Source organism: Callorhinus ursinus, unplaced genomic scaffold (assembly GCF_003265705.2).
Source record: "Callorhinus ursinus isolate GAN/ISIS: 27379988/994484 unplaced genomic scaffold, GSC_fseal_2.0 scaffold1, whole genome shotgun sequence".
Classification (NCBI taxonomy): domain Eukaryota; kingdom Metazoa; phylum Chordata; class Mammalia; order Carnivora; family Otariidae; genus Callorhinus; species Callorhinus ursinus.
Genome location: NW_027397063.1, coordinates 115,304,535 through 115,317,200, shown reverse-complemented (window position 1 = coordinate 115,317,200; position 12,666 = coordinate 115,304,535). Strand labels below are relative to the sequence as shown.

At 35.2% G+C, this 12,666-nt stretch overlaps 1 protein-coding gene across 1 annotated transcript in view; it reads right to left on the bottom strand.

The window, feature by feature from the left end:
* Positions 1-12,666, bottom strand: part of STAG1 (STAG1 cohesin complex component) — a 428,102-nt gene that overhangs the window by 269,719 nt on the left and 145,717 nt on the right. The window lies entirely within an intron of this gene.

Genomic DNA, 12,666 nt, shown 5'->3' with positions numbered 1-12,666 from the left:
CAGGATGAAATCCTTTCCTTTCAGATATTTTTTCCCCTCCCTATATTTCTTACCAGTTAGGATTACCTTCCGTCTCTACCCAACATCTTTTCTTCTCAATCTTTATACTCTCTTTTGAGGGATTTAATTTAGTCTCAAAATAGCCTGTTTCAGAATAAATAAATATCAATTTATTCCTCATCTCCACACCTACCCTTGTTTGTCCCACATTGTGATACTGGAGCTGGACCTGTAAACATTTTGTTTTCTGCTGCAGTGTTCAGCTTTGTAACTAGAGGGCACCGAAGGAATACTACAAAGTATGGTATGTAGGGTCTTCCCTCCCTACTTATTATACCTGTTACCTTCACTTTCTATTCTTTCAACTCCTCTTGGTTAACAATCTTATAATCATTTCTGCGTGTGGATTAATATGTAATAAATTTACTATTTATTTTTAAGCAAATTATTTTTAGAACAGTTTTAGATTTACCAAAAAACTGTAAAGACAGTACAGAAAATTCCCACATACATCACATCCACTTACCCATCATTTGTATGGTACATTTGTTACAGTTAGTGAACCAATATTGAGAGATTAACGAAAAGTCCCTACTTTATTCAGATTTTCTTAGCTTTGCCTAATGGCCTTTTTCTGTTCCAGGACCCCATCCAGGATACCATATTACATTTATGTCATGTCGGGCGCCTGGGTGGCTCAGTTGGTTAAGCAACTGCCTTCGGCTCAGGGTCATGATCCTGGAGTCCCTGGATCGAGTCCCGCATTGGGCTCCCTGCTCAGCAGGGAGTCTGCTTCTGCCTCTGACCCTCCCCCCCTCATGTGCTCTCTCATTCTCTCTCTCTCAAATTAAAAAAAAAAAATCTTTACATTTATGTCATGTCTCTCTAAGCTCCTCTTGGCTTTGACAGGCTTTCCCTGGTTTTCTGGTGACTCTGACAGTTGTGAGGATTTCTGGTCTTATAGAACGTTCTTCAACTGGGCTTTGTCTGAAGGGATTTTCTTATCACTACACCGGAATTAAGGGTTTGGAGAAGAAGATGTAAGAGATAAAGTGTTATTTTTTTTCACCTCATATCAAAGGTATATACTATCAACATGATTTATCACTGTGAATGTTGACCTTAATCAGTTGACTGAGGTGGTGTTTGTCAGGTTTCTCCACTGTAAAGTTATTTTTCCACCCCTTTCCATACTGTACCTTTGGAAGAAAGACACTATATACATCCCACATTTAAGGGGTGGGGAATTATTCTCCACCTCTTTCACAGGGGAGTATTTACACAGATTTAGAACATTTTAGTAAGGGAGACTTGTCTGTTCTCATTCAATTATTTAAACAAATGTGGACTCATCAAAATTTCTTTTATACTCTGAGTTATAATTCAACACAGTGCTGTTGTTCAACCTGTTTCAACTCTGGCCATTGGGAGATCTTTTAGTTGGCTCCTGCATCCATTTCACATATACCCATCTGTGTGTGTGTGTGTGTATGTGTATGTCTTACTGGTTACCTTCTGGCAGCACAATATTCTGCAGGCTCATCTTGTATATACCCTTCCTCAATTTTTGGAACCATCCAATACTCCAAGGAGCCCTGGTTCCTTTTATTGGAGAATGATATTAGAGATGAAGATCTGGGCACTAGGTTTTGCTCCTTGATATGGAGTGTCCTTGCTTCTAGACTCTTAAGCAGACAAAGAAATACATGTCCCATATACATACAAATAACTATAAATACTGCTGTATGTAACAATCTATTATCTGTATTAAGATAAATATAAATTCATACTAGTATCTCCAACTTTAATCCATTACCATATGAATGCATCTTCCCCTTATTAATCGATATGGTCCCACCCCAACAGTGACAAACCTGGCACCCACTAGTATACAAGTATAGCAATATTATAACTGTTCAATCATACCCCAGCAGAAACAATTTTATTAACTAGATTACAATGCTTACATATACAATGTAGTTTCTTTGATTTTAGTCTTATAGATTCATTTCCAAAGTTACTTAAGTCAGCAACTTCCTGCCCAATTCCCTTCAGTGACATTGTTTCAAACACTTCAGAGGTAGACTGCTTTGTTAAATTCTACATTCCATCCTGCTATCCACCTAACTTCCTAAATGACTTTATAAAATTTGTACTTATAAAATTCACTTTTTCCATGAAGTTCAATGGGTTTTAACAAATGCACAATGTCATGTATGTAAATATGTTATCTCATAGAAGAGTTTTCACAACCTTAAAAAATCCCTGTGCTTCTCCCATTCAACCCTCCCACTTATCTTTGGCAAACAATGAATTCTTTCATCATAACTATAGTTTTGGCTTTTACAAAGAGTCATACAATTAAATCACATGGTATGCAGCCTCTGCAGACTGAATCTTTCACCTTAACAATATACATTTAAGATTCATCCATGTCTTTTAGTGGCTGAATAGCTAATTTCTTTTTATTTCTAAATAATGTTCCATTGTATGAATGTATCACATTTTGTCATCCACTTACCTAATGATGGACATCTTGGTCACCATTTCTTGGCAGTTAGGAATAAAGCTGCTATACACATTCACATGCAGCATTTTGTGCAGACATAATTTCCAAATGAGTTATGTAAACATCTAGGAGGATGATTATTGAATCATATGATAAAACTATGTTTAGCTTTGTAAAAAAAACTGCCGAACTGTCTTCCAAAGTAGATATAACATTTTGCATTCCCACCAGTGATGAATAAGAGCTCCTGATGCTTTGTAACCTTGACAGCTTTGTAACCTTGTCAGGTTTTTGTATTTCAGCCATTCTAATAGGTATACAGTTGTTATCTTATTGTTGTCTTAATTTGCGATTCCTGAATGACAAATGATTAAGGACTTTTTAATAATTAATAATTCTTCACATTAAATTTTTCCGTTCCAATTACTAGAATACAAATTATCTCCTGACTATACACTGACTGATTCTCTACACTTGCACTATCTAACATGGCAGCACTACTCTCATGTAGCTAACCGAGCATATAAAATATGGCTAGTCAAACACGAAATGTGCAGTAAGCATAAAATATCCACAAGATTGTGAAGATGTGAAGATTTACAATGAAAAATAGCATATTAAATATCTCACTTATAATGTTATAGTGATTACATGATGAAATAATATTAGATATATAAAAATTAATTTTATTACCCATTTTTTGTAACTTAGTAGAAAATATTAAGCTGCAGATGTAGCTCACATCCTATTTCTACTGAACGATTCCACACTATTCCAATACTATAACCACAGTAATTCTTATAATATAAGCATAATCCCATTACTTCCTTGTTTAATCTCTGATCTTTAGTGACCCTCATTAACCATCAATTTAAAATCTAAATTCCTAAGCATGGAAAGTAAGGCTATCATTTACTACCTGTTCAGTCATCTACCACACCAGATCCCTCTTTACAGATTGATAAATTTAAAGTCACTTAAAAACATCATCATTTCATGCATTCATTCTTTACAGCTGGACTCTTGATTTTGGCTCCTCCTAATAAGTCTTGTTTCTGTGCTCACTCTTTGGAGGAACAGGTATTTTCTAGGTATTGTGCGTGCACACAAGTGTGCGTGTGTGTGTATGCATGCACATTTATCTGAAGAAAGGTGCCAAAATGTTATTTTTCTTTATTAAGTAAGTAATACACTCACATGGCCTAAAATTCAAAAGGTGATTAAAGTTATACAATGAAAACTTGCACACCCCTGCTCTCAATCCACAATCTACTTTCCTAAGAGACAAACACTATTACTCATTCCTTATATGTCATATAAACAAAGAAATGTGTATGAAATTAAAGAATAAATAAATAAATGGAAACCCATTCTATGTTCATGGATTGGAAGAGTTAATACTGTTAAGATGTCAATACTCCCCAAAGCAACCTACAGATTCAATGCAATCTCTGTCAAAATCCCAATGACCTGTTTTGCAGAAATAGAAAAACCCATTCTATAATTCATAGGGAATCTCAAAAGCATCTCAAATGACCAGAAAAATCTTGAAAAAAAAAACCAAAAACAACACTGAAGACTCACACTTCCTGACTTCAAAACTTATTACAAAGCTACACTATGAAAACAGCATGGTGCTGGCATGAAAGCAAACATACAGACCAGTGGAATATAATAAAGAGCCCAGAAACAAACCCTCACATATATGGCTTAATGATTTTGTCAAGGGTGCCCAAACCACTCAATGGGTAAAGAGCAAAAGTTGGAAGAGCAGGAGAAAATATTTACAAATCATATATATGATAAGGGATTAATATCCAAAATATATAAAGAACTACTAAAACTCAATAAAACAAAGAACCTGATTTGAAAATTGGCAAATAATTTGAATACACATTTCTCCAAAGAAGATATGCAAATGGCCATTAAGCACAGGAAGAGATGCTCAATGTTACTAATCATTAGGGAAATGCACATCAAAACTACAATGAGATGGAACCCCGCATCTATTAAGATGGCTACTATCTAAAAAGAGAAACAATTCTTGGAGAGGATGTGGAGAAATTAGAACTCTTATGCACTGCTGATGGGAATGTAAAATGGTATAGCCATTATGGGAAACAGTAAGTCAGTTCCTCAAAAAATTAAAGAATTACCATATGATCAACAATTATATATACATATATACCTGAAAGAACTGAAAGCAGGGTCTCAAAAAGTTATTTGTACATCCATCATAACAGCAACATTATTCATGATAGCTCAAACTTGGAAGCAACCCAAGTATCGATTGATGAATGAATGGATAAGCAAATGTGGTATATACACACAACGGAATATTATTGAGCCTTAAAAAGGAAGGAAATTCTGACATAATTTACAATATGGATGAACCTTGAAGACATTATGCTAAGTGAAAGAAGCCAGTCACAAAAGATAAATACTATATGACTCCACTTAAATAAGGTACACAGTCAAAATCAGAGACAGAAAGTGGTTGCCAGAGGCTAGAGAAAACAGAAATAGGGAGTTTTTGTTTTTATTGAAGTACAGCAATTTTATAATAGTTTCAGGTGTACAACATAATGAGTCAATGTTTATATATTTTACAAAGTGATTACCACAATAAATCCAGCTATCATCTATCACTGTACAAAGTTCTTACAATATTACTAACTATATTTTCTATGCCTAACATTGCATATCCATGTCTTATTTATTTTATTAGAATTACACTTTTAAAAGATGAATAAAGTTCAAGAGATGGTGGTGATGACCGCACAATATTATGAATGTATTTAATACAACTGAAGTGTACACATAAAAATGGTTAAGCTGGCAAATCTTAGGTTTATTTCACCAGAATAAAAAAAAATTGGAAAAAACCTAAATGCGTATGTATATTTCCACATATCTATTATATTTTATGTTACTAATGCACAATTCTGCACCATTCTATTTGCACATATTTTAGTCAATCTATAGTATGTCCTAGAGAATACCTTCATTCTTTTCTGAAAGCTGCAGTGTTGCATTGCACAGATGTACATTAATTTTTTTTAGATATTAACCCGCTGATTGACATTTATTTTATTCTGGATCTTTTACAATTACAAATAACACTATGACAAATAAGCCTGTGCATGCATAGAAAAGTTTGTGTGTGTCACACACACATACATTATTATAAATACATAGTATATACAGAGTATGAACTAAACTCCATGAATAATAAAGGGGAAATAAACCAGAAATCTCACACCTGGGAACCTTTAGCATGGGTCAGAAAGGGTGGAAAAGGTAAAAACATAAAATTCCATTTGATCTTATCTAATCTTATCCCTATTATCCCAAGAGTGATTTTCCCATGTCCCAAATCCAGACAGTAATAAACAGTAAAGATGTTCAGAAAGACTGACCCTAACAAAAAGAGTAAGAAGGGAGAATATAATAATGCACCAGGATACATATGATCTTAGGTTATACCCAAAGGATACAATTTTGCAGTCGTGAGAATAATCCCCATCTCAGACATATAACTACACTTATCCCACTCAAATCATATGTATGTTTGGAGTTTGGCAAGGGGGGCAAAGGTGTAGGGGGAATTTAAAAATTAAGGATTCTGACAGTTATTTTTATTTTTTTAAAGATTTTATTCATTTATTTGACAGAGAGAGACACAGTGAGAGAGAGAGAGAGAGAGCGCACGTAGGGGGAGTGTGAGAGGGAGAAGCAGGCTCCCCACTGAGCAGGGAGCCCGATGCAGGGCTTGATCCCAGGACCCCGGGATCATGACCTGAGCCGAAGGCAGACGCTTAACAACTGAGCCACCCAGGTGTCCCCTGACAGTTATTTTAAAGGGTAATAATATATACATAAGCCTTTAATTACTTGTGACTTGACAGGCTCCCTTCCCTACACATTTCTGCCACATAGGTGAGGCCACCTGTAAGTGTATTTCCATTCCTAAACAAGGATCCAAGGTGCTCTCAAATGAAAGAAATGGATGATGTTCCACATCAAACTTGCTTAGTTGTTTCAGTTCTGACACTGTGTCATCTTAAGAACTGAGTCCTTGCCTTAATTCAGAGACCATTACTAATACTCTAGTAACCTAGCCAATAAGCCAGCACCTCTAGAGCTATAGTCCTGTCCTACCATTATCAGTCTACCCCAGGGACTGACGTCTTATCCTTGAATTCCAGGCCATTAGGTCGGTCTCCCACAAGAGGGTACCAGACCACATATATGGCACAGATCTAGTTCAGAAGACATGTCTAAATGCTTACTGATCCAGGTCACACACAGTCTCCCTGATGGAACACGATCCACTTACTCCATCTACCCCAACTACTTCTTCAATAGGATATCTTTCTTCTATTAATATCAAGTGGATCTCTTCCCAAATACCTGCTTCAACGTAGTGAGCATGCCCAGTTTCTATGTCGTCTTACAGAGTCTCACCTCACCTAGTCTACCTTCCAGAATTCCTGCTTAAGAACTCAAGTGAGATTTATGTAGTATTATTGCCAAATATGCAGAACTTGAATCTAACCATTAGCAAAGACAAACTCAAACTGATTCAATCTACAGAACACAAGGGACGAAAAAAGAAATTTTTTTCTACAGTTCAACACAACTCTTATTTCTTTATTCATCATGCAGTTACTATGTACCAGATACATAAAAAAGTTGATCTTTCCATACACTACCACACATGGTTTTCAAAGAACTTACAGTATTTAAGATATATTTTCCAACATCCCAATACAATGTCGTTAATTGGTGGTGGAGGAAGACTCATGCTTCAAATCCCATTAAAAATAGTGTAAGTGAGATGTCCATGGTCCACAGGGTTACTAATAAAGAAAACTAGAGTCATGTGTTCACTGCTAGACATTCCAGGGACAGAGTGGGGGGAAAAGATGCTAATGATTACACGTAGGAAAACAAAACTACCAAAACAAAGCCTGACTAAAATTATTAAGTAATGACTTTTATAGAAAACATGCTCATGAATTAATAAACCTATACACCCTTCACTGCATTTTTTTGTAGTTTAAATTTTTTTTAATTTTATTTTATGTTATGTTAATCACCATACATCATTAGTTTTTGATGTAGTGTTCCATGATTCATTGTTTGCATGTAACACCCAGTGCTCCATTCAACATGTGCCCTCTTTAATAACCATCACCAGGCTAACCCATCCCCCACCCCCAGAATCCTCAATTTGTTTCTCAGAGTCCACAGTCTCTCATGGTTCGTCTCCCCCTCTGATTCTCCCCCCCTTCATTTTCCCATTCCTACTATCTTCTTTTTTTTTTTTAAACATATAATGTATTATTTGTTTCAGAGGTACAGGTCTGTGATTCATGAGTCTTACACAATTCACTACATCTTTGTGAAAATTATGTAATCAAATATCAGAGTCTAGAACAAATGCTTTATTTAAAGTATCTATTACTTAAATGTGTACCTACACTTCTGGTAAACTGGGTTTTTTTTTTAAGATTTTATTTATTTATTTGAGAGAGAGAGAATAAGAGACAGAGAGCATGAGAGGGAGGAGGGTCAGAGGGAGAAGCAGACTCCCCACTGAGCAGGGAGCCCTATGTGGGACTCGATCCCGGGACTACAGGATCATGACCTGAGCTGAAGGCAGTTGCTTAACCAATTGAGCCACCCAGGCACCCTGTGGTAAACTGTTTTAAGTTAGCACTGCTGTGTAGGAAAATTAACCATCCTAAACTAGTCTACCCCCATGCTCTATAGAAAATGAATTGCACTCTGAATGTGCAATGACTTTCCTAGAAACTTGAGACACAGATATACCAACATTGCTTTTTAGCTTTGTGCCTTACTTGAATTTGTTCATAAGCTCTAAATGTGCAGTAACACCTACCCTTTCACAATAGTGTATATAAACATATTTGGAATAACAATACAAAATCATTACATATAAATAATTAAAAGAAAACCAGAAACACAAATAACTGTAATATAATATAGTAAACTACAGTATATAAAAAATGTTCCAGGGCACCTGGGTGGCTCAGTTGGTTAAGCGACTGCCTTCGGCTCAGGTCATGATCCTGGAGTCCAGAGATCTGAGTCCCGCATCGGGCTCCCTGCTCAGCAGGGAGTCTGCTTCTCCTTCTGACCCTCCCCCCTCTCATGCTCTCTTTCTCTCTCATTCTCTCTCTCTCAAATAAATAAAATCTTTTTTAAAAATGAATAAATTTAAAAAATGTTTCATGGAAATTTGGTTTAAGGCAAGTGCTGGAAGGGTTTTATGAAAGGAGAGATGATTTCCAGTAACAGGTAACCAGAGAAAGTTTCACAGAAGAGATGAGCTGCCAGTTGGGACTTAATGGATTAGTAAAACTGGTACAATTAGCATAAACAGAATTTAGGAAGCAAGGATTCCAGAAAGAAAAAAACACCAGGTACAGAAGTGGGAAAACACAAGACACCTACACAGAGAAGAACAAAGAAATGTATCTGACTGAATGAAAGGTTAAGAATAAGGAAACACAGTAAAATATTAGGTTGTAAGTTAGAAGAACGTAACTCACAACAAAAAGACACTTCTTGTTATCTGACCAAGTTAAAAAAAGGTCAACTTGACAATATTTTTTAAAATGGAACTGAAAAGGGAAAAGACTTCCTACTAAAGGTAGGAAGGTAACAGTTCAAACTCCCTATAAAGTGAAACCTAAAAAAAGGAAACTGAGAAAAGGAAAAGAAGAGACAGATGTAGAAGACACTGGGAAATAAAAATTTATCAGATTGGAGTCTAATTAGATAGGAGAAAGGGAAAGGAAGGGGGGGATAAGGCAACTCAATGGTGAGTCACATTTTAATTGTGAGTTCCTGGGAGAACTGTGCTATGTTTTAACAAACTTAAGGAAGTCCGAACTAAAAACTGGTCAATAGGAGAAATATTAAATGAAAAATTAGTAACAGGCAACAAAGCTGGTTTGAGAAAGGAGATACAAGTCCAAATGATGAATACATTTCAAAAAGTGATCATAAAAGTGTGTAGGCTTAAGCTACAAAAATCATTTTATAAAGAGATTATGTTTCTTAGAAACATAAAAAGACAAGTGCTATAGAAAATGACAAATAGGCAATTCAGAAAAGAAACACAAATGATCAATATTTCAAAACATATTGTTAAAATTTTACACCACTCAGAAACAAGCAAATTTTTAATAATCACTATAATCAACAGTAAGATGGGTAATGCTGTGTATTTTGCTGTGTGAAAGGCCAACCAATAATATACATCCAAAGCTTTCAAAACATGGCATACTTTTTTGACTGACCAACTCCAATTTTAAAAATTTAGAATTTAAAAAAAGATCAAAGGATCTAGAAAAATTTATTTGGGAAAGTTTATATCCACATGGAAAATGTATTTGTGAGATAGTTTATGTCAGTATGGGTTAGATTAATGAAGAATTTTTAACATAAATGTTCGATGATGGGGGATTAATTAAATAATTTGGTACAAAATACCATAAAGCCATTAAAAATTATGTAAAATATTTAAATGTCATGAAATTCATAATATTCTACATAAAAGTACCAAGTAATTTAGGAGATCCAACTCTTACAAATTTACCTGTTACCCTATTCTTCTGATGCTTGTTAGTATTTTTTTGTATACTCTCCATCTATGTGTATGAATATATAGAAATTAAAAATTGTATCTCTTTTTATTTACCTTCCTTTTCAGCCAAGACACATGTAAAAGTTAAATAATTCTGAGAATACAAGTCCAAGTTGTCATTTAAATAGAACAAAGAAAACAAAATCCTTAATAAAACATTAAACCAGAGACTAAGGTTAGGTTACAGATGTGTTGATTTACATGACAACTAACAGCAAAATGAAATCCTGGACTGAATTCTGACCCAGGGAGAAACAATTTTTTTTCTGTCCTTAGGGCATTACTAGGACAACCAGTAAAAACTGAATGAAATGTACAGATAATAGTGTTATATCAATATTATTTTCCTCCTTTTCATAATTGTTCTCTGGCTGTGTAGGAGAATGTCCTTGATTTTAAGTAAATTCATAACTAAAGAATTGGAAGTAAAGTGGCACCATGTCTGTTCCTCTCAAACAGTTAAAAAGTAATAACAGATAAATAATATAACAGACCCCCTTATCCATAGTTTCACGTTCCTCAGTTCGAGTTACTTGCAGTCAACCACAGTCCAGAAGCAGGTGATCCTCCTTCTGACTTATCAGAAGATCAATAGTAGGCTAACACTATGACACAATGACATCATTCACCTTACTTCATCTCATAATGTAGGTATTTTCTCATCTCACATCATCACAAGAAAGGTGAGTACATTACAATAAGATATTCTGAGAGAGACACAACATTCAAATAACTTTTATTACAGTATATTATTTTAATTGTTTTTAGTTGTTGGTAATCTCTTAATATGCCTAACTTATAAATTAAACTTACTGGGGTGCCTGGGTGGCTCAGTCAGTTAAGCATCCACCTCGTGATTTCAGCTCAGGTCATGATCTCAGGGTCATGAGACTGAGCACCATGTAGGGCTCTGCACTGAGTGTGGAGCCTGCTTAAGATTCCCTCTCCCTCTCCCTCTGCTCCTCACCCCCACTTGTGTGCACACGTGCTCTCTCTCAATAACTAAATAAAATTAAACTTTATCATAGGTATAGTATATATACAGTTTGTTCCCATCAGCAGTTTCAGGCATCCACTGGGGGTCCCCTGTAGATAAGGGGGAAGGATACTGTACAGGTTTACATATAAAAATATATATTTACATCTAATGTGTCTATATATGGAGAAGAAAATATGATAAAACAATCATAGCAAAACGCTAATATGTGGACAATCTGTATGAAGAATCTGCACAGAAATTTTTTGTAGAATTCTTGCAAATTTTCTCTATCTGAAATTATTTCAAAATAAAAGAATTTTAAACACTAGAGGAAAAAGAGTGACAATTTAACAAAATTAAATACCATTCATATATTCAAAGAATACTTAACTGAAAGTCTGATACTACTACACAGCAATAAACAAACCAGATAAAAATCCCTACCTTCATGCAGCTTATCTTCTAGTACGTGGAGACAGACAATAAATACCTAAGTAAAATGTTTACTATGTTAGATAGAAATCAAGTGTTGTGGAGAGAGGGGAACACACACACACACACACACACACACACACACACAATCATGTGTGTGTAAGTCTCCTTGGGTAGGAGTGAGGATTTGCAATTTAAAATATCACCTTCAGGGAAGGTGACAATAAGAAGATGAGACAGGGCCCTGATACAAGGAGCAAGCCTGACAGAGTTGAGCAAAAGTATATGATAGTGGCTTAAACCAGTTTTGTACTAAAAAATTATTGACCCAATTTGAAAATCGATTGGACAGATTTGCTGATATACTGAATACCGGTGAGAAAGAAAATGTCAAAGATGACTACAGGTTTAAAGCCTGAGCAACTAAAGGGTGGAAGCGACCGTTATTGAAAAGAGGTGGGCAGCGGATAGGCAGCTTGGGAGTTTGGTTTTTAAACATCGTGGTCCCGTTAAATATCTAAAGGAAGAAACTAAACAGACATTTGAATGACTCTGGAGTCCAGAGTAAAGTCCAGCCAGGAGACACAAATCTGGGAGACATAAACTTATACATGGTATTTAAAGTCATGAGATTGGATGTGATCACCAAGGGAGTAGTGTGTGTTGACAAAGGAAATGATGTCTATTATTTGTTAATATAATCAAAGGGTTAGTATTAACATGAAAGTGTGTGTGTTTAGAGATCGTTAATCATTTGAGAGCTACAATTACGAATCTGAATTAGGAAACTATAAGAGTGGTTTAATAACAAACAAGTCTCTGAAATAATAGTATACCAAAAAGAAATACCAATAATGAGATGCCCCGTAAGAATTTAAAAATGAAAAGAATACTACCCATAACAGAAAGTCCTTATACTATTTATATTCATATGGCTCAGTAAACAAATAACATCAGAGATCATTAAGTCTCTTAAAAAATATAAACAGTATTAAAACAGCTAAACAAAGCACGTATCAATCAAAACTTAGAATTGTCCAAAATGGAGCCAGCTGACTAAAACTG